Here is a 22,648-nt window from a genome sequence, read left to right on the forward strand (position 1 = left end):
TGGTCCAGTTGAATTCTATTTTCTTATATACACAATAAGATTAACTCCTGGAGAGAACTCACTTCTCCTGAATTTCATTACTTTTTTCTTGTCCTAGTTGTCACCCCTAGGAAGGCAAGGTCCATACCAGCCCCTTGAATCAATTTTTAGAACCAAAGATGATAATTACTTCTTTTCATATTGGCAGTAAAAATTCTGGAATGTGCTTCCATTCAGAATATATGTGAGTAAAGCTAGATAAATAATAAGTAGATAAACCTATGGCCAGAACGTTTGAAGTGATTGAAGATGAGTTCAAAGAGAGATTTTCTTGGTACATAATGAAAGTAGCTTCAGAAAATGCAAGACAAGTGCTATTCTCTTCCAAAAGCTAGTCCCTGGTGTTACTGGCAAAAACTATACCTGGTTCTGGACCAAAATTATAGTTTTATCCAGTACCTGATGGCTTAGTGCAAAGAGCCAGGTCCCATTACTAACAACTCTCTGACCTTTGGAAAGTAACCTTTTGAGTAGGTTTTATAATCTTTAAAATGAGATAGTTTTATTTAAATCATAAGGTTGTTTTAAAGACAAAATAAGATTTTGTGCTAAGAACCAGCATAAGGAAGGTCCAGCGACAATGATAATACAAGTTCTTTAATAGCAACCACTGCATCTATATGTGGAACTGTTACCGAATTTCTCAACTGGATCTGAGCCAAGGTCCTAGCCTTGGGCTGAGACCCCTTGACTCAGACAGGGAGGTTCTTGTTCTGATTGGATTTGCACAGCCAATAATGAAACCAATGCTGAGATTGGAGCAGCACAAGTTTTATTCGATGGCCAAAGAATGGAGAAGTGGAAACCTAGTTCACAAATCAACTTCTCAAGCCAATTCAGTCAGAGACACCATATATATAGAAGGGTCGAGGTAAAAGGAAGGGAATTGGAAAGAGTGGGAGGAATATTCATGACCCATCTGAGAACAGAGCTGTGGTTTCGACTGGAACTGATGCAACCCTCCTTTTCAGTCCTTGTATGGGCTTTTCTGGTTGTTGTCAAGGCCATTGTCAACTGTCATAGCACTGGTGGGTGTGTCACTTAGCTAATGTATTACAAAGAGTGTATAATGAGGCTCAAGGTCTACTGGAAGCCAGATCTTCCACCACATAGGGACTGGTTGGTTCTAACCAGTTCTTTTTTTTTTTTTTTCTCTCTTTGCAGCATCCTCCTGAAACTTATAAGAGTAGTTGATTTCCATTCAAGGGAGGGACAGGGGTATGATTCTGGGGCAACAGCCTTGGTAAGAGAACCTCATTTAGTCTCTTTTTCTTTTGTGTTTAAATTACAATCATGCATAATTGGCATACCCTGTCATAAGAAATTCTCAGGCCCATAAGTCCTCTTATGTTGCTACAAAGTTTCATTTGGTGGAAATATAGTTCTATTACTTCACTCCAAGTTTTGTCAGTTTTGATGTATTATGGCCCTTGGAACTTAGATCCAATGATCTTAATCTCCTTATGTAGTTCAAAGCAGAAACCATTTAAGTTTCTTTGCACTGGGAGTTACACAGATCAAAAATACATCATAGAACAGAGATAAATTGTGAGGGCACTGTATATAAATCCCAACTTCAATGATTACTTATTAATTTATGGCAAGTTTCTTATCCTACAAATTTTATTTTCTTCTTTGTGAAATTGGCTGTAATAGCTACAGTAGTAGCTACTTTCAGGCTACTATGAGTTTTAATAATATTTTGTATAAAGTGCTCACTTCCTGCAGCTATTGTTATATCCACACACACAAACATACATACACATCAGAAATAAATGTATTGACAATTTTTTCAGAATAAGAAGTTGACTCAGAGAGACCAAACAGTTTATCCAAAATCACACAGCTGGTAAGATATGAGATTATGATGAAAATTTACATCTGTTCAGTTACAATATCTATTTTTGTGACTGTCTGTTGTGCTCTCAGAGACTGTACAAATGCAGAAGGATAAAAGGTGGATGGAACCGTTTGAGAAGCTTGCTGTTTATTTTGATTTTAATAGTATTATTTTGGATCTGACACTATGTAGACTTCTAAGAAGAAGAAATGCCTGGAGGAGTCAGCAATGCCTCTCTCTCAAGAAACTAATATTAAAGCACTTTTGAATAAACAGAATAGGTACTTACTGAACTAAAGATTCCTTTAAAATTGAGCAGATGAACAACTTAGTAAGCATGTTTTAATTAAAGAGACAACGTACTTTTCTTTTATCATTGTCTTGAACCTTTAAGAGACCCCCATGGGAAAAGTTAAATAAGCAGAAATGCCACTGTGTAAGACTTTAGTGTCTATTATATTTTATTTTTATCAGGATTTGTGAACATGCTACAAGATCTCTAGGTCTAAATGCAATTGGATGAATAGTGATTATGCTGTGGTAATGACAGATTTTCTTTAAGCGTATAGATTGAAGAATGAACTAGCCAATAAAAGTACCAATTTCAAATGGTAGGTATAACCATACTTAATGTTAAAAATATTTTTTACTTCAGGTTTCCTCTGTGAATTCTTTTTCCTGGACTATGTGATATGATGGTCCCTTATGATACCATACAGAAATTCAGGATTTACTTTCATGCCCCAAATGATTTTATACTAATTTACATTCCACTTAAATTTGATGATATATATTTCCCTCTATCTCCCATGGGGAATAATTCATGGTGAAGGACAAATGCTTGTTCTAACAAGAGTATACATAGATGGTTTCCCAAAGTAGGTTTTAGAGCTTAATATATCCCTGAAACTGGAGAAATCTTGTGATACTTCATTGTGCCCATGTGATGTTGAGCCAAAATGACAGTGCTATTCCGAGCATGTGATGCATAAGTGCATAAAACAAAGTAGGAATAATCTAACATAAGTATGCAAATAGTGGATAATTCTGGGAAGCTCTGTGGGAATTACTTAAATGAGAGTTAGTTTTTAAAAATTTCAGTAATTTGACACTATCTAATTTTTAAGACACATTTCTAGCAAAATGTGTTTTGTGTCCAGTTCTTGTAGCTTATTACCAAATGAAAATATTGTTAGACTTTATATAAATCCAAAAAAATATGTTGATGTTTAAAAGGATTGCTTTAGGGACAGTTAATTATAAATTTATCATTTTTGTGTTGGCAACTCAATATATCAATTTAGCAGTTGCCTAAAGACTCTTGGCTTAATAATTAATTCAATGATGTTTGGTAATGAAAAATGTACCATATGCCTTCACAGAACTCACTGAACTAGTTCTACGATGTTTCTTGTGTCATTATAAGAAATTCCGGTATTGTGTAATATGTCATTTCCAGTTATTAGATTTCTAAAGACAATATTACTGGAGAGTTACTGAATACACTAAATGATACAAAACTGATTATTAGCAAGATATTATAACTGATGTTTTACATCACTTACAACTGTCAACTCAGGGGAATGTAATATTTTTTTCACTTGACCTCCATACCATCTGCATAAATTGGCCTGATTCATGATTTTCCCACCTTTGATTCAAAAGTTTATGTGCAGGAAAGGCTGATTTCTCAAGAGCAAGGAAAGTATATTCCAGGTAGCTTTGAAATGTTTATCAAAACAGTACCAAAATAAACACATGATGAAGGGCAGTGTTTTTTTAAAATGCAGATCTGAGGACATGCCCTCTGATAGGTGTATAAGAGAAATTATTTTCAGTTTGGTTATAATCTAAAAAATAAATAGGATGGTAAAATAAGTACATTATGTAATCTCCCCCTTTCTAAATAAGGGTAAAAGCAGCTCAAAAACAAGAAAGAGGGGGATTTGGTGGAACTTGAACCTGAAGAGTTCCTGAAATACTGAAAGCAGACATTATTAGATTAAAGAAAAAATTCCAGAATGTACAGGAAAAAATATATTGCCACAGAAGTGGTGGATGTAAGGAGAAGCAGAGAGCCTTGGGGGAAATCACAGCTAATTCATTGGTACTCTGCCATGAAAATGCTCAAGGCTTTCAAATACTGTGCATCTCTCTTTGACACACCTCCACCCCCAACTCCAAGTGGACCAGGCAGTAATGTGTTAGCTATCTACACACAGGAGTAATAAATGTGGAAGTTTAGGGGTTAATGACAAGGCAGGGATCCAAAATTGATAATGTCTGGGAAAACATGAAGAACAAACAATCAAAAGGTGAGTCATTGAAGTTAAAACAACCAGCAGCATTTCATGTCAATTAGTCATTATCCCTGAAGTAGTGTAGAGTACAAGCCAGGCTGGATCTCCTTCCTCTTTACAAAGTAAACTGCATAGACATAGCAAAAGACAACCTAACAATAACATCAACTAAAATGACAAGCATGTCATCAACTATATAAGGAATACTAACATACTGAATGAACAAAAGAGATTTCAAACTCAACTAATATAAGGACTTATTATACATGAGGGTAGAGAGTTAATTAAATAATAAGTATAGGATTTATACCTAGTATAATTTTTAGAATGAACAGGAAGAATATGCCATTCATGACACAAAGATTGTTATACATAAAACAATCTCTTTAGAGATTGGGACATAAATCTATAAAATTTCGTGGTTGAATAAAAAAACTGACATAGCTAAATAACATATTAGTGAAATGAAATAAAAAGAATATGTAAAAAAATAAGGTACATGGAATACAGATAAAGAAATTATAGAGTTCTTTTAATAGGTGTTCCAGATGGAGAAAATGGAGACAGTAAAGGGGAATTATTACTTCAACAAGATGGCAAATAATTTCTGTATTGTGAAGGAAGAGAAGAATACTTAGGTTCAAGGGATTTATTGAGTGTTAAAGGGATAAAAGAAAAGCAAACAAATAACCAAAAAAAGAAAAAAACCTATAAAAACAAATTTCAGTTCTAGACATATCATAGTAAAACTTCATAATGTCAATGATAGAAGAAAACATAGAAAGATACTAATGGTGTGTATGTTGAGGAGGGGGACATACAGGAACAAGAATAATATTATCATCATATTTCTCAGCAGTCACATAGTAGGCAAAAATATTATTGAGCAATATCTTTCATGACTTGGGATCTAGAATTCTATATTCACTTAAACTATCATTTAAATATGTAGGAATAATTAAGACATATTCAGACATACCAGGACTCATAAATTGTGCCACCTATATATCATCTCTCAGTGGATAGGTTCCAGCAAGAAGAAAATATCAATCTAAGAGAAAACAGTGGAGAGCAAAATGCAATGAAAAGTCAAGAACTTAGTAAAATTTATTATTAACTTTAAATAAATATTAACTGTGAAAACAAGACATGAGAGGAGAAATGGACATTATGAATTGTCTTTCATCATGTATGTAACATAATTTTGAAACATACACAGCAAAAACTGACATAATTGTAATAAAATTGTTAATTCCACACTAATTATGGAAATATTTTATAAATCTCTTTCAGAAAATAACCAGTAATGAAGGTAAAAAAGCAAAAATTTAAAAATAACACAGTCTAATTAATTATATATTAGAGAAAAACTGAAATTTAAAAATAAACTACACTGTATTTTCAAACAGACATAAAAGTTTTTATAAAAGTGGATTATATATTAAATTACAGAGGAACGTCCAACTAAATTTGAGAAACAAAGACGAAATAGATTGATTGATTACACAAGCTATATATAGGAATTACAGTGTACTGTATTTAGAAATAACCATAAAAATCAAAACAAAAAATTATACATTTGGAAATATTTTAAAAGAAAATACAATTTTAAGTAACAGGTTAAAAAGGGAAATCAAAAAAAATTGCAGAGAAGCAATTGACCACAAAAGCATTTTATAGTAAAACTGTAGGATTGGACCAAAGAAGTGAACACTAAGAAATTTACAGCTATAAATGCATGTATTTTAAATTCAAGCATATTAGAAATTCAAAACTAATTGTTTAATTTATAAATCTAGAAAAATAATTGGACAATTAAGCCCAAGAAAGTAGAAAGATTACATTAACAAAGTTAAAAGCAGAAGTTAATAACATATTTTTAAAATTGTAAGGGTGGTATAGGGAGGGTGCGAGGGAGGGAGATGCAAGAGGGAAGAGATATGGGAACATATGTATATGTATAACTGATTCACTTTGTTATAAAGCAGAAACTAACACACCATTGTAAAGCAATTATACTCCAATAAAGATGTTAAAAAAAATGCTTCCAATAGAACCAACAAATCATTTCTTAAAAAAATACTTATATAATAGAAGTTTTTAGCTGGTAATATTAAAAAAAAAAAAAGATGAACAAGGAGGTACAAATAAATATCATCAAAGTGGGAAAAACACAAACAAAACAGGGTAACACAGATCAGAGAAGATCAGAAATACAAATCAGAGGATCAGAAATATAGACCATTGGGGATAAAAACTATATGACCACAAAATGTATATCATTAACCCAAGCTCTTTGAAAATCTGGATAAAATTAACAATGTTATAGCAAAGCATATTCTATTCAAAATTGACACAATATGAATTAAACCCCTAAACTTACCAAAATTAGAGGAAAAAAAGAGTTGTCAAATATTTACTCTCTCAAAAATGCCCTAGGCCCGAGGGTTTGTTAAGCAAGTTCATTAAAACTTTTTTAAAAGATTTCATTTTCATATTATAAAAAGTTATTTTCCAAATTAATCTAATTACAATACCCAAACCAGATAAAGACAATATAAAAAAGTGTAGAAAAATCTCACTTATGCACATAGATAAAAATGTAAAATTATCAAGTAAGTTTGATTCTAGTAATGCAGGAATGCTTCAACACTGGAAAAATACCATCATTGTAATTTGCTACAGTTACAAATTAAAGAATAAAAATTTCTGCTATCATCTAAATGCTATCATATAAAAATAAATTGATAAAAGTCAATTTATTGTATATATGAAACTCCTAGAAAAGATAGAAATGTTTTATTTATTAAATTAAAAAAATCTACTGGGAAATTAACAAAGTGTGGTGAACTTTTAGACATATTGAAAAAGTCAGTAAAGAAAACAGAGATATGTGATATCATAGCTACAGTTCAGATTATGTTGGATGATCACCAATATAAGACAAGAAATTTAGCTAATATGTAAATGATTGGCAAGAAGGCAATAAAAGTATCATTATTTGCAGACAACATGGTAATTCAAAACCAAGAGCCTCTACTAACAGTGTAATCAAATTAATGAGTTTAAAAAGGTGACTAAATAGAAGACAGATATACAAAAATTATCTTAAATCCTAAAAATAAATGAAAATATTATGCAAAATGCTTATACATATTGAAACTTTCAATAATCAGAAAAAATCAATAAGTTTTTGAGACTGTTGCACTATCAGAAGTATGAACAGCCTGATCGAAAGCATCTGTGACTATCTTCAAATGACCCTTAAAGGGCCATATAGGGAAAAAGAATGGGCTGAGAAAGCTATTGATTCATGAAGGAGGATTTTTTTTCTCAATACCCAATTCAGATATGGTGAAAAAGGATAATGAAAGTGTAGAAATTCCCCAAAAGGAGTTTCCAGAGGCTATAGTGAACTATGTATAAAAGAGATATTCCAAAAAGAAAAATCAGAGTTTAATTTTAAAAAGTCTCCAGCTTCATGGTAGGAGCCCTTATATCACCTGACAGCAGGATTTCAAAATTACTAGAGATTTGTGACCATTCTATGTTCCTCATTTTCCCCCATTACTCTGCCACTGGGATCTGTTGTAAAAACTAATGTGCATCATTCAAATAATCTTGGACATTGAGTTTGATGCTGAGACTGGATGGATAAAGTTGTCTTCCTTTGGAAATGAGTAAGTGTAATTTTTGCCTAGGAGAGAAAGAGTAAACAAATATTTATGACAAGAAGAATAAAGTCTAGTAGTCTTAGTGAGTGCTGATCACCATTGTTTCCAGCTCTCCCTTTTCTGGGCAGAAGGAGGGATTGTGTTTCCTGGCCCACCTGTAGTTGAGTGCAGACACATGACTTGTTCTGGGCAAGCAAAAAGACAATATGAGGACACCTTAACCTAGATTTCAATGGTAATTGACCTGCTATATTAAATAGACTGGATTTGGCAGAATGTAAAGAAAATATGTGTCTTTAAATAAGTTGAATATTTATTACTAGTAAATATTAATGGACAGTAGTACACAATAGAGTTAGTGATTGCATGTTAATGATTAAGAATCAGAGAAATATATAGTCAGCCCTCCATATCTACAGGTTCCACATCTGCAGATTCAATCAACCACAGATTTAAAATATTTGAAAAAAATTCCAGGAAATTCCAAAAAGCAAAACTTAAAATGCCATGCACCAGCAACTATTTGCATAGAATTTACATTGTACTAGGTATTATAAGTAATTTAGAGATGATTTAAAGTATATACAATAGGGAAAAAAAAACAATCTCTTTAATAAGTAGTGCTGGAAAACTGGACAGCTATATCTAAAAGAATGAAATTAACTTTCCCTCCCACTTCCCCACCACTGTGCCCACTCCATCGCAGGCTGAGAGATCTTTGAATCCTTCTACAATAAAGACTGGACTATATTTAAACTATAATTAAAGAGCATATTAAACTTGTTAGAGGAGAGTGTTAGGAAAGCTTCTGGGTTGGTGAACATGTGGAGATTAGGGAAGGTGGCATGCCTGAGGAAGGAGACAAGATGGCAGAGTAGAAGGCCTTGAGCTCACCTCCTCTCACACAAAAAATGCAAAAATCACAACTAACTATTGAACAACCATTGACAAGACTGGAACCTACCAAGAAAGATATTCTACATGTAAAGACAAAGAAACCACAACAAACAGTAGGATGGGTGCAGACCCAATATAATCAAATCCCATACCTGCCAGGAGGCAACCCATAAACTGGAAAATAATTATATTGCAGATGGTCTCCCACAGGAGTGAGAGTTCTGAGCCCCACATCAGGCTCTGAAGGGCAGGGGTCTGGCATTGGGAGGAGGAACCTTCAGAGCATTTGATGTTGAAGGTTAGTGGGGTTTGAGTGCAGGAGCTCCACAGGACTGGGGGAAACAGAGACTACACTCTTGGAGGGCACACATAATGTTTCATGTGCACTGGGACCCAGGGCAAAGCAGTGACTCCATAGGAGCCTGGGCCAGACATACCTGTGGATCTTGGATGGTTTCCTGGGCGGGGGGGGATTGGTAGTGGCTGACTGTGGGGCAAGGTCACTGGTGGCAGTGGCCCCAGTGAATATACATTGGCATGAGCTCTCCCAGAGGTGGCCATTTTGGCACTGAGATCTGGCCCCACTCAACAGCCTGAAGGCTTCAGTGCTGGGATGTCTCAGGCCAAACAACTAGCAGTGTGGGAACACAACCCCATCTGTCAACAGACAGGCTGCTTAAAGACAACCTGAGCACACAGCTGCCTCTACACTCCTCCCGTGGCATGGCCCTGTCCACCAGAGAGACAAGACCCAGTTCCACCCACCAGTGGGCAAGTACCAGTTCTTCCCACAAAAGCCTGCACAAGCCCTTGGACCAACCTCACCCAACAAGGGGCAGAAACCAGAAGCAAGAGGAACTACAAACCTGCAGCCAGAAAAATGGATACCAAAAAGAGAAAGTTAGACAAAATGAGATGGCAGGGAAATATGTTCTAGATGAAGAAAATAGATAAAACCCCAGAAGAACAACTAAGTGAAGTGGAGACAGGCAATCTGCCTGAAAAAGAATTCAGAGTAATGATAGTAAAGATGATCCAAAATCTCAGAAAAAGAATGGAGGCACAGTCTGAGAAGATACAAGAAATGTTTTAAAAAGAGCTAGAAGGTTTAAAGAACAAACAGAGATGAACAATACAATAACTTAAATAAAAAATACACTAGAAGGAATCAATAGCAAAATAAATGAGGCAGAAGAACGAATAAATGAGCTGGAAGGCAGAGCGGTAGAAATCACTGCTGTGAAGCAGAATAAAGAAAAAAGAATGGAAAGAAATGAGGAAAATCTAAGGGACTTCAGGGACAGCATTAAATGCACCAACATACACATTATAGGGGTCCCAGAAGAAGAGTGAGAGAAAGGGCCTGAGAAAATATTTGAAGAAATTATAGCTGAAAACTTCCCTGATATGGGAAAGGAAATACTCAATCAAGTCCAGGAAGCTCAGAGAATCCCATAGTGTATAAACCCAAGGAGGAACACACCAAGACACATATTAATCAATAGACAAAAATTAAAGACAAAGAGAAAATATTGAAAGCAACAAGGGAAAAGCAACAAATAACATACCAGGGAATCCCCATACAGTTATCAGCTGATTTTTCAGCAGAAACTTGGCAGGCCAGAAGGGATTGGCATGGTATATTTAAAGTGATTAAAGGGAAGAACCTACAACCAAGAATACTCTACACAGCAGGGCTCTTGTGCAGATTTGATGAAGAAATCAAAAGTTTTACAGACAAGCAAAAGCTAAGAGAATTCAGCACCATGAAACCAGTTTTACAATAAATGCTAAAGGAACTTCTCTAAGTGGAAAAGAAAAGACCACAATTAGAAACAAGAGAATTACAAATGGGAAAGCTCACCAATAAATAAACATACAGTAAATCTAGGAAATAATCAAGGCACAAATATGATATCAAAACAAGCAAAGATGAGAATAGAAGAGTACAAATTCAGGTCACTGGAAATGATTTTGAAAATAAAAGACCAGCAACTTAAAATGATAATATATGTATATATATATACATATACTGCTATATCTAAACCTCATGGTAACCACAAAGCAAAAATCTACAATAGATACACACCAACAAAAAGAAAAAGGAATCCAAACATAACTCTAAATATAGTCATCAAATCACAAGAGAAGAGAACAAAAGAGGAAGTGAAGAAAAAAGACCTACAAAAACAAATTATAAACAATTAGCAAAATGGCAATAAGAACATACATATCAATAATTAACTTAAATATAAACGGAATAAACTCTCCAGCCAAAAGACATAGACTGGCTAATGGATACAAAAACAAGATCTGTGTATTCGCTGTTTACAAGAGACCCACTTCAGATCTAGGGACAAATACAGACTGAAAGTGAGGGATGGAAAATGATATTCCACGCAAATGGAAATCAAAAGAAAGCTGGAGTAGCAATACTCATATCAGACAAAATAGACTTTAAAATAAGAACTGTTACAAGAGACAAGAAGGACACTACATAATGATCAAGGGATCAAAGAAGAAGATATAACAATTGTAAATATATACACACCCAACTAGGAGCACCTCAATATATAAGGCAAATGCTAACAGCCATAAAAGGGGAAATCAACAGTAACACAATAATAATGGTGGACATTAACACCCTGCTTTCATTAATGGATAGATCATCTAGACAGAAAATCAATAAGGAAACATAGGCCTTAAATAATAACACATGAAATCAGATGAACTTAACTGATATTTATAGAGCATTCCATCTGAAAGCAGCAGATTACACTTTCTTCTCAAGTGCACATGGAACATTCCCTAGAATAGATCACACGCTGGGCCACAAAGCAAACCTCAGTAAATTTAAGAAAATTCAAATTATATAAAGCATCTTTTCCATCCACAAAGCTATAAGATTAGAAATCACCTACAAGGAAAAAAAACTAAAAAACACAAACATATAGTTAAACAATATGTTACTAAACAATCAATGGATCACTGAAGAAATCAAAGAGGAAATCAAAAAATATCTAGAGACAATTGAAAAGGCAAACATGACAATACAAATCTTATGGGATGCAGCAAAACAGTTCTTAGAGTGAAGTTTTTAATGATAAAGCTTACAGCAGGAAACAAGAAAAATCTCAAAATAAAAATCCTAAACTTACACCTAAAACAACTAGAGAAAGAAGAACAAATAACACCCAAAGTTAGTAGATGGAAAGGAATCATAAAGATCAGAGCAGAAGTAAATGAAATACAGACTACATAAAAAATATGGAAAAGACCAATGAAAATAAAAGCTGGTTCTTTGAAAGATAAATGAAATTCATAAACCTTTAGCCACACTCATTAAGAAAACAAGGGAGAGGTCCCAAATCAGTAAAATTAGAAATGACACCTTACAACCAGCACCTAAGAAATACAAAGGGCCATAAAAGTCTACTACAAACAAACATACACCAATAAAATGGACAACCTAGAAGAAATCAACAAATTCTGACAAACGTACAATCTCCCAAGACTGAAACAAGTAGATATAGAAAATATGAACAGACCAATTACCAGTACTGAAATAGAATCTTTGATTTAAGAACTTCCAAAAAACAAAAGTCAAGGACCAGATGGCTTCACAGGAGAATTATATCAAACATCTAGATAAGAGATAACATATAACTTTCTGAAACTATTCCAAAAAAATTTCAGAGGACAAAACACTCCCAAACTCATTTTATGAGGCTACCATCACTCTGATACCAAAACCAGACAAAGATATCAAAAAACACTTACAGGCCAATATCACTGATGAACATAGATGCAGAAATCCTTAACAAAATCCTCAGCAAACCAAATCCGATAATGCATTAAAAGGATCACACACAATGATCAAGCAGGATTTATCCCAGGGATGCAAATATTTTTCAAGATACTCAAACCAATCAGTGTGCTACACCACATCAACAAATTGAAAAATAAAAACAATATGATCATCTCAATAGATGCAGAAAAAGTTTTTGACAAAATTCAACACTGATTTAAGATTAAAACTCTCCAGAAAGTGAGCATAGAGGGAACTTACATCAACATAATAAAAACCATATATGACAAACCCACAGCAAACATCATTCTCAATGGTGAAAAGCTGAAACAATTTCCTCTAAGATCAGAAACAAGACAATATGTCCACTCTCATCACTTTTATTCAACATAGTTTTGGAAGTTCTAGCCATGGCAATCAGAGAAGAAAAAGAAATAAAAGGAATCCAAATTGGAAAAGAAGTAAAACTGTCATTGTCTGCAGATGACATGATACTATACATAGAAAATCCTAAAGATGCTACCAGAAAACTACTAGATCTCATCAATGATTTCGGTAAGGTTGCAGGATACAAAATTAACACACGGCAATCACTTGCACTAATATACACTAACAGCAAAGGGTCAGGAAGAGAAATTAAGGAAACAATCCCATTTACCATCTCACCAAAAAGAATAAAATACGTGGAATAAACCTTCTAATTAGGCAAAAGACCTGTACTCTAAAAACTACAACACTGAAGAAAGAAATTGAAGATGATACAAACAGATGAAAAGATATACAATGTTCTTGGATTGCAAGAATCAACATAGTCAAAATACCTATACTACACAAGGCAATCTACAGATTCAATGCAATGCCTATCGAATTACCAATGGCATTTTTCACAGGATTAGAACAAAAAATTTTACAATTTTTATGGAAATACAGAAGACCCTGAAGAGCAAAAGTAATCCCAAGAAGGCAAACCAGAGCTGGAGGAATCAGGCTCTCTGACTTCAGACTATAGTACAAAGCTACAGTGATAAAAATATTGTGGTAATTCCACAGAAACAGAAATATAAATCAATGGAACAGGATAGAAAGCCCAGAAATAAATCCATGTACCTTTGGTCAACTAATCTACAACACTGGAGGCAAGAATATACAATGGAGAAAAAACAATCTTAAATAAGTGGTGCTAGGAAAACTGGACAGCTACATGTAAAAAGAAGAAATTAGGACACTACCTGACACCATATGAAAAAATAAACTCCTAATGGATAAAAGACCTAAAGGTAAGACCAACACTATAAAACTCTTAGAGGAAAACATAAGAAAAACACTCTTTGACATAAACCACAGCAATATTTTTCTGGATTCCCCTCCTAGAGTAATGAAAATAAAAACAAGCAAATGAGACCTAATTAAACTTAAAAGCTTTTGCACAGAAAAAGAAACCATAAACAAACAAAGAAGACAACCCACAGAACTGGAGAAAATATTTGCAAATGAAGAGACCAAAAAGGGATATATCTCCAAAATATACAAACAGCTCATGCAGCTCAATATCAAAAAAACAAACAACCCAATCAAAAAATGGGCCAAAGACTTAAATACACATTTCTTCGAAACACAACAACAACAACAAAAAACATACACTTGGTTAAAAGGCACATGAAAATATGCTCTACATCACTAATTATTAGAGAAATGCAAATCATAACTACAATGAGGTATCGTCTCACACCAGTCAGAATGGCCATCATCAAAAAATCTGCAAAGAATAAATGCTGGAAAGGGTGTGGAGAAAAGGCAACCCTTCTACCTTCTTGGTGGGAATGTAAATTGGTACAGCCACTATGGAGAACAGTATGCATATCCTTAAAAACTAAAAATAGAGCTACCATATATCTAGCAATGCCACTCCGAGGAATGTGTCTGCAGAAAGCCATAATTTGAAAAGATACATGCACCCCAGTGTTCATTGCAGCACTATTTACAATGGCCAAGGCATGGAAGCAACCTAAATGTCCATTAAAGATGAATGGATAAAGAAGATGTACATATATACAATGGAATATTACTCTGCCATTAAAAAAATGAAATAATTCCATTTGCAACAACATGGATTGACCTAGACATTATCATACTAAGTGAAGTATGTCAGACAGAGAAAGACAAATATTATATGATATTACTTACATGTGGAATCTGAAAAGATGATCCGAATGAACTTAGTTACAAAACAGAAACAGACTCTCAGACTTCAAAAATAAATTTATGGTTACCAACATGGAAAAGTGGAAGGGGAGGATAAATTAGGAATTTGGGATTAACATCTATACACTACTATATATAAAATCTATAATCAGAAATGACCTACTGTATAGCACAGAGAATTCTACTGAATATTCTTTAATGACCTATATGGGAAAAGAATCTGAAAAAGAATGGATATATGTATATGTGTAACTGAATCACCTTGCTTTACACCTGAAACTAACACAACATTGTAAATCAACTATACCCCAATATAAAATAAAAATTAACATAAAAGAATGAAAGAAGCATCTCAAATAAACAACCTAACCTTACACCTAAAGCAATTAGAGAAAGAAGAATAAAAAAAACCCACCAAAGTTAGCAGAAGGAAATAAATCATAAAGATCAGATCAGAAATAAAAGAAAAAGAAATGAAGGCAACAATAGCAAAAATCAGTAAAACTAAAAGCTGGTTCTTTGAGAAGATAAACAAAATTGACAAATCATTAGCCAGACTCATCAAGTAAAAAAGGGAGAAGACTCAAATCAAGAGAATTAGAAATGAAAAAGGGGAAGTAACAACTGACACTGCAGAAATACAAAGGATCATGAGAGATTACTACAAGCAACTATATGTCAATAAAACGGACAACTTGGAAGAAATGGACAAATTCTGAGAAAAGCACAATGTTCTGAGACTGAACCAGGTAGAAATAGAAAATATAAAGAGAAAAATCACAAGCACTAAAATTGAAACTGTGATTAAAAATCTTCCAAAAAACAAAAGCACAGGGTGAGATGGATTCACAGGTGAATTCTATCAGACATTTAGAGAAGAGCTAACACCTATCCTTCTGAAATATCTTCCAAAATATAGTAGAGGGAGGAACACTCCCAAACTCATTCTATGCGGCCACCATCACTTGGAAACCAAAATTAGACAAAGATGCCCCCCTCAAGAAAATGAACGGCCAATATCCTGATGAACATAGATGCAAAAATCCTCAACCAAATACTAGCCAACAGAATCCAACAGCACATTAAAAGGATCATACACCATGATCAAGTGCGGTTTATCCCAGGAATGCAAGGATTCTTCAATATATGCAAATCAATCAATGTGATAAACCACATTAACAAAGTAAAGGAGAAAGACCAAATGATCATCTCGATAGATGCAGAAAAAGCTTTTGACAAAATTCAACACCCATTTATGATAAAAACCCTCCAAAAAGTAGGCATAGAGGGAACTTACCTCACCATAATAAAGGCCATATATGACAAACCCAGGACCAACATCATTCTCAGTAGTGAAAAACTGAAATCATTTCAACTAAGATCAGGAAAAAGACAAGGTTGTGCACTCTCATCACTATTATTCAACATGGTTTTGGAATTTTTAGCCACACTAATCAGAGAAGAAAAAGAAATAAAAGGAATCCAAATCAGAAAAGAAGAAGTAAAACTGTCACTGCAGATGACAGGATACTATACATATAGAATCCTAAGATTCTAGGAGAAAACTACTAGAGCTAATCAATGAATTTGATAAAGTAGCAGGATGCAAAATTAGTGTGCAGAAATCTCTAGCATTCCTATACACTAATGATGAAAAATCTGAAAGAGAAATTGAGGAAACACTCCCATTTACCAATGCAACAAAAAGAATAAAATACCTAGGAATAAACCTACCTAAGGAGACAAAAGACCTGTATGCAGAAAACTATAAGACACTGATGAAAGAAATTAAAGGTGACACAAACAGATGGAGAGACATGCCATGTTCTTGGATTGGAAGAATCAACATTGTGAAAATGACTATACTACCCAAAGCAATCTACAGATTCAATGCAATCCCTGTCAAACTACCAATGCATTTTTCACAGAACTAGAACAAAAAATTTCACAATTCGTATGGAAACACAAAAGACCCCGAATAGCCAAAGCAATCTTGAGAAAGAAAAATGGAGCTGGAGGAATCAGGCTCCCTGACTTCAGAGTGTATTACAAAGCTACAGTAATCAAGACAGTATGGTACTGGCACAAAAACAGAAATATAGATCAATGGAACAGGATAGAAACCTAGATGTAAACCCACGTACCTATGGTCACCTTATTTTTGATAGAGAAGGCAAGAATATACAATGGAGAAAAGACAGCCTTTTCAATAAGTGGTGCTGGGAAAACTGGACAGCTACACATAAAAGAATGAAATTAGAACACTCCCTAACACCATACACAAAAATAAACTCAAAATGGATTAAAGACCTAAATGTAAGGCCAGACACTAAAACGCTTAAGATGAAAACATAGGCAGAACACTCCATGACATAAGTCACAGCAAGATCCTTTTTGACCCACCTCCTATAGAAATGGAAATAAAAACCAAAAGAAACAAATGGGACCTAATGAAAGTTAAAAGCTTTTGCACAGCAAAGGAAACCATGAACAAGAAGAAAAGACAACCCCTCAGAATGGGAAAAAATATTTGCAAACAAAGCAAATGACAAAGGATTAATCTCCAAAATTTACAAGCAGCTCATGCAGCTCAATATCAAAAAACATACCACCCATTCAAAAAATGGGCAGAAAACCTAAAAAGACATTTCTCCAAAGAAGATTTAAAGGTTGCCAACAAACAAATGAAAGCATGCTCAACCTCTCTAATCATAAAAGAAATGCAAATCAAAACTACAAAGATGTATCACTTCACACCAGTCAGGGTGGCCATCATCAGAAAATTTACAAACAATAAATGCTGGAGAGGGTGTGGAGCAAAGGGAATCCTCTTGCTCTGTCGGTGGGAATGTAAATTGACACAGCCACTATGGAGAACAGTGTGGAGGTTCCTTAAAAAACTAAAAAGAGAACTACAGTATGACCCAACAATACCGCTACTGGGCATATACCCCGAGAAAACTATAATTCAAAAAGAGACATGTACCACAATGTTCATTGCAACACTATTTACAATAGCCAGGACATGGAAGCAACCTAGGTGTCCATCGACAGATGAAAGGATAAAGAAGATGTGGCACATATATACAATGGAATATTACTCAGCCATCAAAAGTAACTAAACTGAGATCTTTCTAGTGAGGTGGATGGACATAGATTCTGTCACACAGAGTGAAGTAAGTCAGAAAATGAAAAACAAATACTGTATGCTAACACATATATATGGAATCTGAAAAAAAAAATGGTCTGAAGAACCTAGGGGCAGGACAGGAATAAAGACGCAGACATAGAGAATGGACTTGAGGACACAGGGAGGGGGAAAACTAAGCTGGGATGAAGTGAGAGAGTGGCATGGACATATATACACTATCAAATGTAAAATAGATAGCTAGTGGGAAGCACCGAATTACACAGGGAGATAAGCTTGGTGCTGTGTGACCACCTAGAAGGGTGGGATAGGGTGGGTGGGAGGGAGATGCAAGAAGGAGGAGATATGGGTATATATGTATATGTATAGCTGATTCATTTTGTTATGCAGCAGAAATTAAAACACACCATTTTAAAGCAATTATACTCCAATAAAGATGTTAAAAAAAAAAAAAAAAGGCCGGGAAAGATTAACATTTCTCAGTGGTTCAAACACTGTAATGAGATAACTTGACACTTTGCATTAAGTCCTCAGCATATGTCTGATCCCTTTTTCTACTCTTCCAAGGAGTTTCTTAACAAGACCCAAGTGATTTTGTGTACTGGTTCATGTTAAAGCCGAACTTGCTCACTGTAACTGATAGGAAATAGGTTTTATTGACCTATAAAAAGTTGTTAGAGAAATAAAATACTTAAGATATATAGGATTTTTTGGCCAAGTATGTTAAATGCTAAAACATTCTCAAGATTTTTCTTAAACTAGATTTTTTTATGTCAAATTATCTTTCAAATATGGTTGGAGCCCATGGAGATTCTCATAAAAAGAACTTGTTAATGTGAGTCAGGACATTGCATAACCCTTGACTGGGTTCCTAGAGCTTTATGTTCTAATATTAGCTCTGTTATAGGTTATATGTAATCCTATACTTGATCTTATCATTCAAGGATGTCTGTTTTCTCATTTGTAAGTGAGAAAATTTTACATCCCTCTAGAATTCTGTAATTGTTAACTTAACCCACCACATAATGCAAATTATTTGTAATAATTTTGACCTAAAGTCCTAGCTAACTTTTTGTGCTATTGTTCACGCAATTAGTCCTGAACTAAATTAACAATTCACTAAATTAACAATTAATTTTTGAACAACAGAGATATTACAACTAAAGTTATACTGTAATTTATTAATCTACTACTTTCATAAAAGAATTAAAATCCTGGAGAAGACTTGGAAAACTTTGGCACAATACAGAACTATTGTTAGATCCTGACTTTCCCACAGATGTATTAGCTGTGGGACCATTAGTAAATTATTAGTAGTTGTGATCCTTAGTTTTATAATTTTTAAAAGTGGTGGTTATTCATTCTCATGAGCTTGCTATGACAATTGTAAAATCTTGAATCAAAAGCATAAACAGTAAGAATATTGCTACCATCAATCTTCTCCTTTCTTTATCCCTCATATCTACAAATTCTTCCTTGACTACCTTTGTAAAGCCTTGAATTCAACTTACTTACAGATATGCAATTTAACTTTCATGACAATCCTGAGTCCATGCAAACTACCAATTGCAAGGTAATGGATTTGTCACTTTCCCAGTCCTCATGGGCAGTAAATCTGAACCAAAATAATAACACTTAGTTCTTGAGAGAGAACTTGGAGAACTTGATGAAAACAACAACAAAACCAAAAGATTGTTGACCTAAGAAAGGAAAACTTTTGCCACACAGAGACTTGTATGACAATACTCACAATGACAATCCAAATGCCTATCAACTAGGGAATAGAGGGACAAAATATGGTATAACCATAAATTGGAATATGATTTAAAAATTTAAAAGTAGCAAATAACTGATACATGCTGCAACATGGATAAACCTTAAAGAGGGTTTTCTATGCAAAAGAGAGCAGATTAAAAAATACCTCATAACATATAATTCCATTTATATGAAATACCAGAAAAGGCAAATTTATAGAGACCTAAAACAGATCAGAAGTTGCCTAGGACTATGGTGTTAGGAGTGGAATTAGACTGCAAATGGGCTCAAAGGGACTTTTGGAGGTGATAGAAAATTCTAGGAATTGAGAATGAGGCATTGGAATGAAAAGTTCTACAAGATATGCTGTTCAGTAAGGAAAGCAAAATAGAGAACATGCTATGAATGACATAGGAAAAAAGAGTATGTACACACATGCATATATATGTGTGTATGCATGTATGTTGTATATCATTCAGGTATCTGCATAAGAAATAAATAGTTTCATGGAAAAATAACCAGCTTGTGGGTTTTGAAAGATTTTATTTCCAATGTATAGCCTTCTATAGTTTTTGAAAAATTTTATCACATGCATTTAACACTTTATTCTACTCAATAATAAATTTGAAATGTAAACAATTGACTTCTTTTTGTGGACAGCATGTCATGACAGATCAATACTCCTGCTGAAAACAGCCAGAAAAATGGAAGATGTTATAAAAATCATATTTGTTAAAAGTACCAGAGTGCTGTGGCAACAAAAAAGACAATGGACCTAAATCCTAGAGAGAACAAATATTAAGGGTGAGCTGAAGACTCAGGGCAGCACTTTTATTACCTGAGGACTTTTGCTAATTATGGGAATGGGCTTAGATGTGACCCTGGTAAAGGAAGCTTTTGAGGAAAAGAGAAATAAACAAATCTTTGAAAAATTAGACATGAAAAGAATGAGAAAATTGGAGAGAAAAAGTTTCAAACACATACCGGGCTCTCCCCAATAAAATTGCTGAATTATGCTGCTGGACAAAAGCATAAAGAGCTAGACCAAAATCTGAGACAGAATAAATTCTCATATCAGTTAACTAAAAAAGACCTGATTGTTGAGGGTGTCTGAAAATAAATCAGACAAGCTATGAAACCCTATGGCAATGATTCTCAAAGTGTGGCAACAGACCAGCAGTGTCAACATGATCTGATTACTTGTTAGATACTACTTGAATTTAGGGGTCCCATCAGACCTACTGAATCAGAAACTTTGAGAAACTGTGGAGTATAACAGTGTCACCTCGAGGGATTTTTAGAAAACATATTGCTGACCCCCAAGGCTAGAGTTTCTAATTTGGTAGGTCTGAAATGTGACCTGAGAATTTGAATTACTAGCAAGTTCCCAAGTGATGCTACTTCTGGCCTGAGAATCATATTTTGAGAACCTAAATCATACTTTGAGGACCTAAAAGGAATGGTGAATTGAAGCTGGGATAAACAAACATTATTCACCTGTGGCATTTACCAATTATCAACAGTGCTGAAGGCTAACAATCCAGGCTTAGCAGAAAGCATTTGGCATGGAACATAAAAACAAGAAAAGATTTGGGTTTTGGTGCAGGATTGGAGTGCCAATATTGGAAACTCATGGGTTGTAAAAAAAAAAAAAAAAACATGGCTGATCTTTCAACCAATACATTTGCCAAATATTGAAGGTGCTTGGGGAATAAAACTACAGATCTAAGCTGAAACATCTGAAAAGCAGAGTGCTTATCTGCCAGGCTTTGAAATAAACTTCAGAAATATCATGACCTAGGAAAAGGGGTAATCCTGAGGTAATTTTTGCAGCCTTACCAAAATTTCAGCTCAACCTCAACCCTTGATTGGAATAATGTGATCAGCCACTTAACTCTATCTGCCTAATAAAAAAAGGAGGTACCCCCTCATTTGTTTTATATACAATGGCTGACACATAATAAAAATTATAAGACACCAGAACAGGTAACATAATATGTCCAATACCCAAAATAAAACAAACAATAGATGCAGACTTGCTCATATTAAATAACTATAATTAATTTTATAGTGGAAGGGGTAAGAGGAAGGTAAGTAGAGTTACAAACAAAAAGAATTCTTGTGGGTTATGGGATTATTCAGTCCTTGATTCTGGTGGTGAGTACATGAACCTGGTCTTTCAGGTGCTAAAATTATATACAAATTAGACTCACATGTACACTCAGATGAGTACAAGTAAAACTGGAGATATTTGAATAAGATCAGTGAATCGTATCAATTGATGCATTATATCAATATCCTACTTGTGATTTTTATTATTTTTGATATATACAATATGTTACTGTCGGGGAAGAAATAAGAAAATTGCATGAGAGATCACTCTGTATTATTTCTCATAACTACATGTGACTCTATAATTCTCTTAATAAATGTTTCAATTAATAAAACTTTTTTCTCAATTTCATGACACTGGAGTAGCAAAATACCTTGCAAAATAGAGCATAGACAACACAAACCAAAAACAAAAAGATCTATTATGCTATAGCTAAAATAAGAATTTTTGCTCATCCCTCCAACATTAAGATAGAAAATAGGCAAGACAGTGGAAAAGATATTTGCAATACTTGACAAAGGGCTACTATCCAGAATAAAATGAACTCTTACAAATCAATGAGACAAAGAAATTATAGAAAAATGGACAAAAGACCTGAACTTTATTAAAAATATGATATCCAACTGGACAAAATGTATGGAAGAATGCTTAATATTATTATTAATATTATTAGTCATCAAGGGTGTGCAAATTAAACTAGAATGTGATATCATTAGAAAGACTAAAATGAAAAATATAGAAAACACCTAATATTAATGAAGCTGAGGAGTGAAAAGAAAATATTTTATTCATGAGAAAGTAAATTGGCATAACCACTTTGGAAAACTAGTTATTAGTATTTGTTAAAGCTGAACATGAATACTTTGTGATTT

The sequence above is a fragment of the Balaenoptera musculus genome, chromosome 10 (assembly GCF_009873245.2).
Source record: "Balaenoptera musculus isolate JJ_BM4_2016_0621 chromosome 10, mBalMus1.pri.v3, whole genome shotgun sequence".
Taxonomy (NCBI): Eukaryota; Metazoa; Chordata; class Mammalia; order Artiodactyla; family Balaenopteridae; genus Balaenoptera; species Balaenoptera musculus.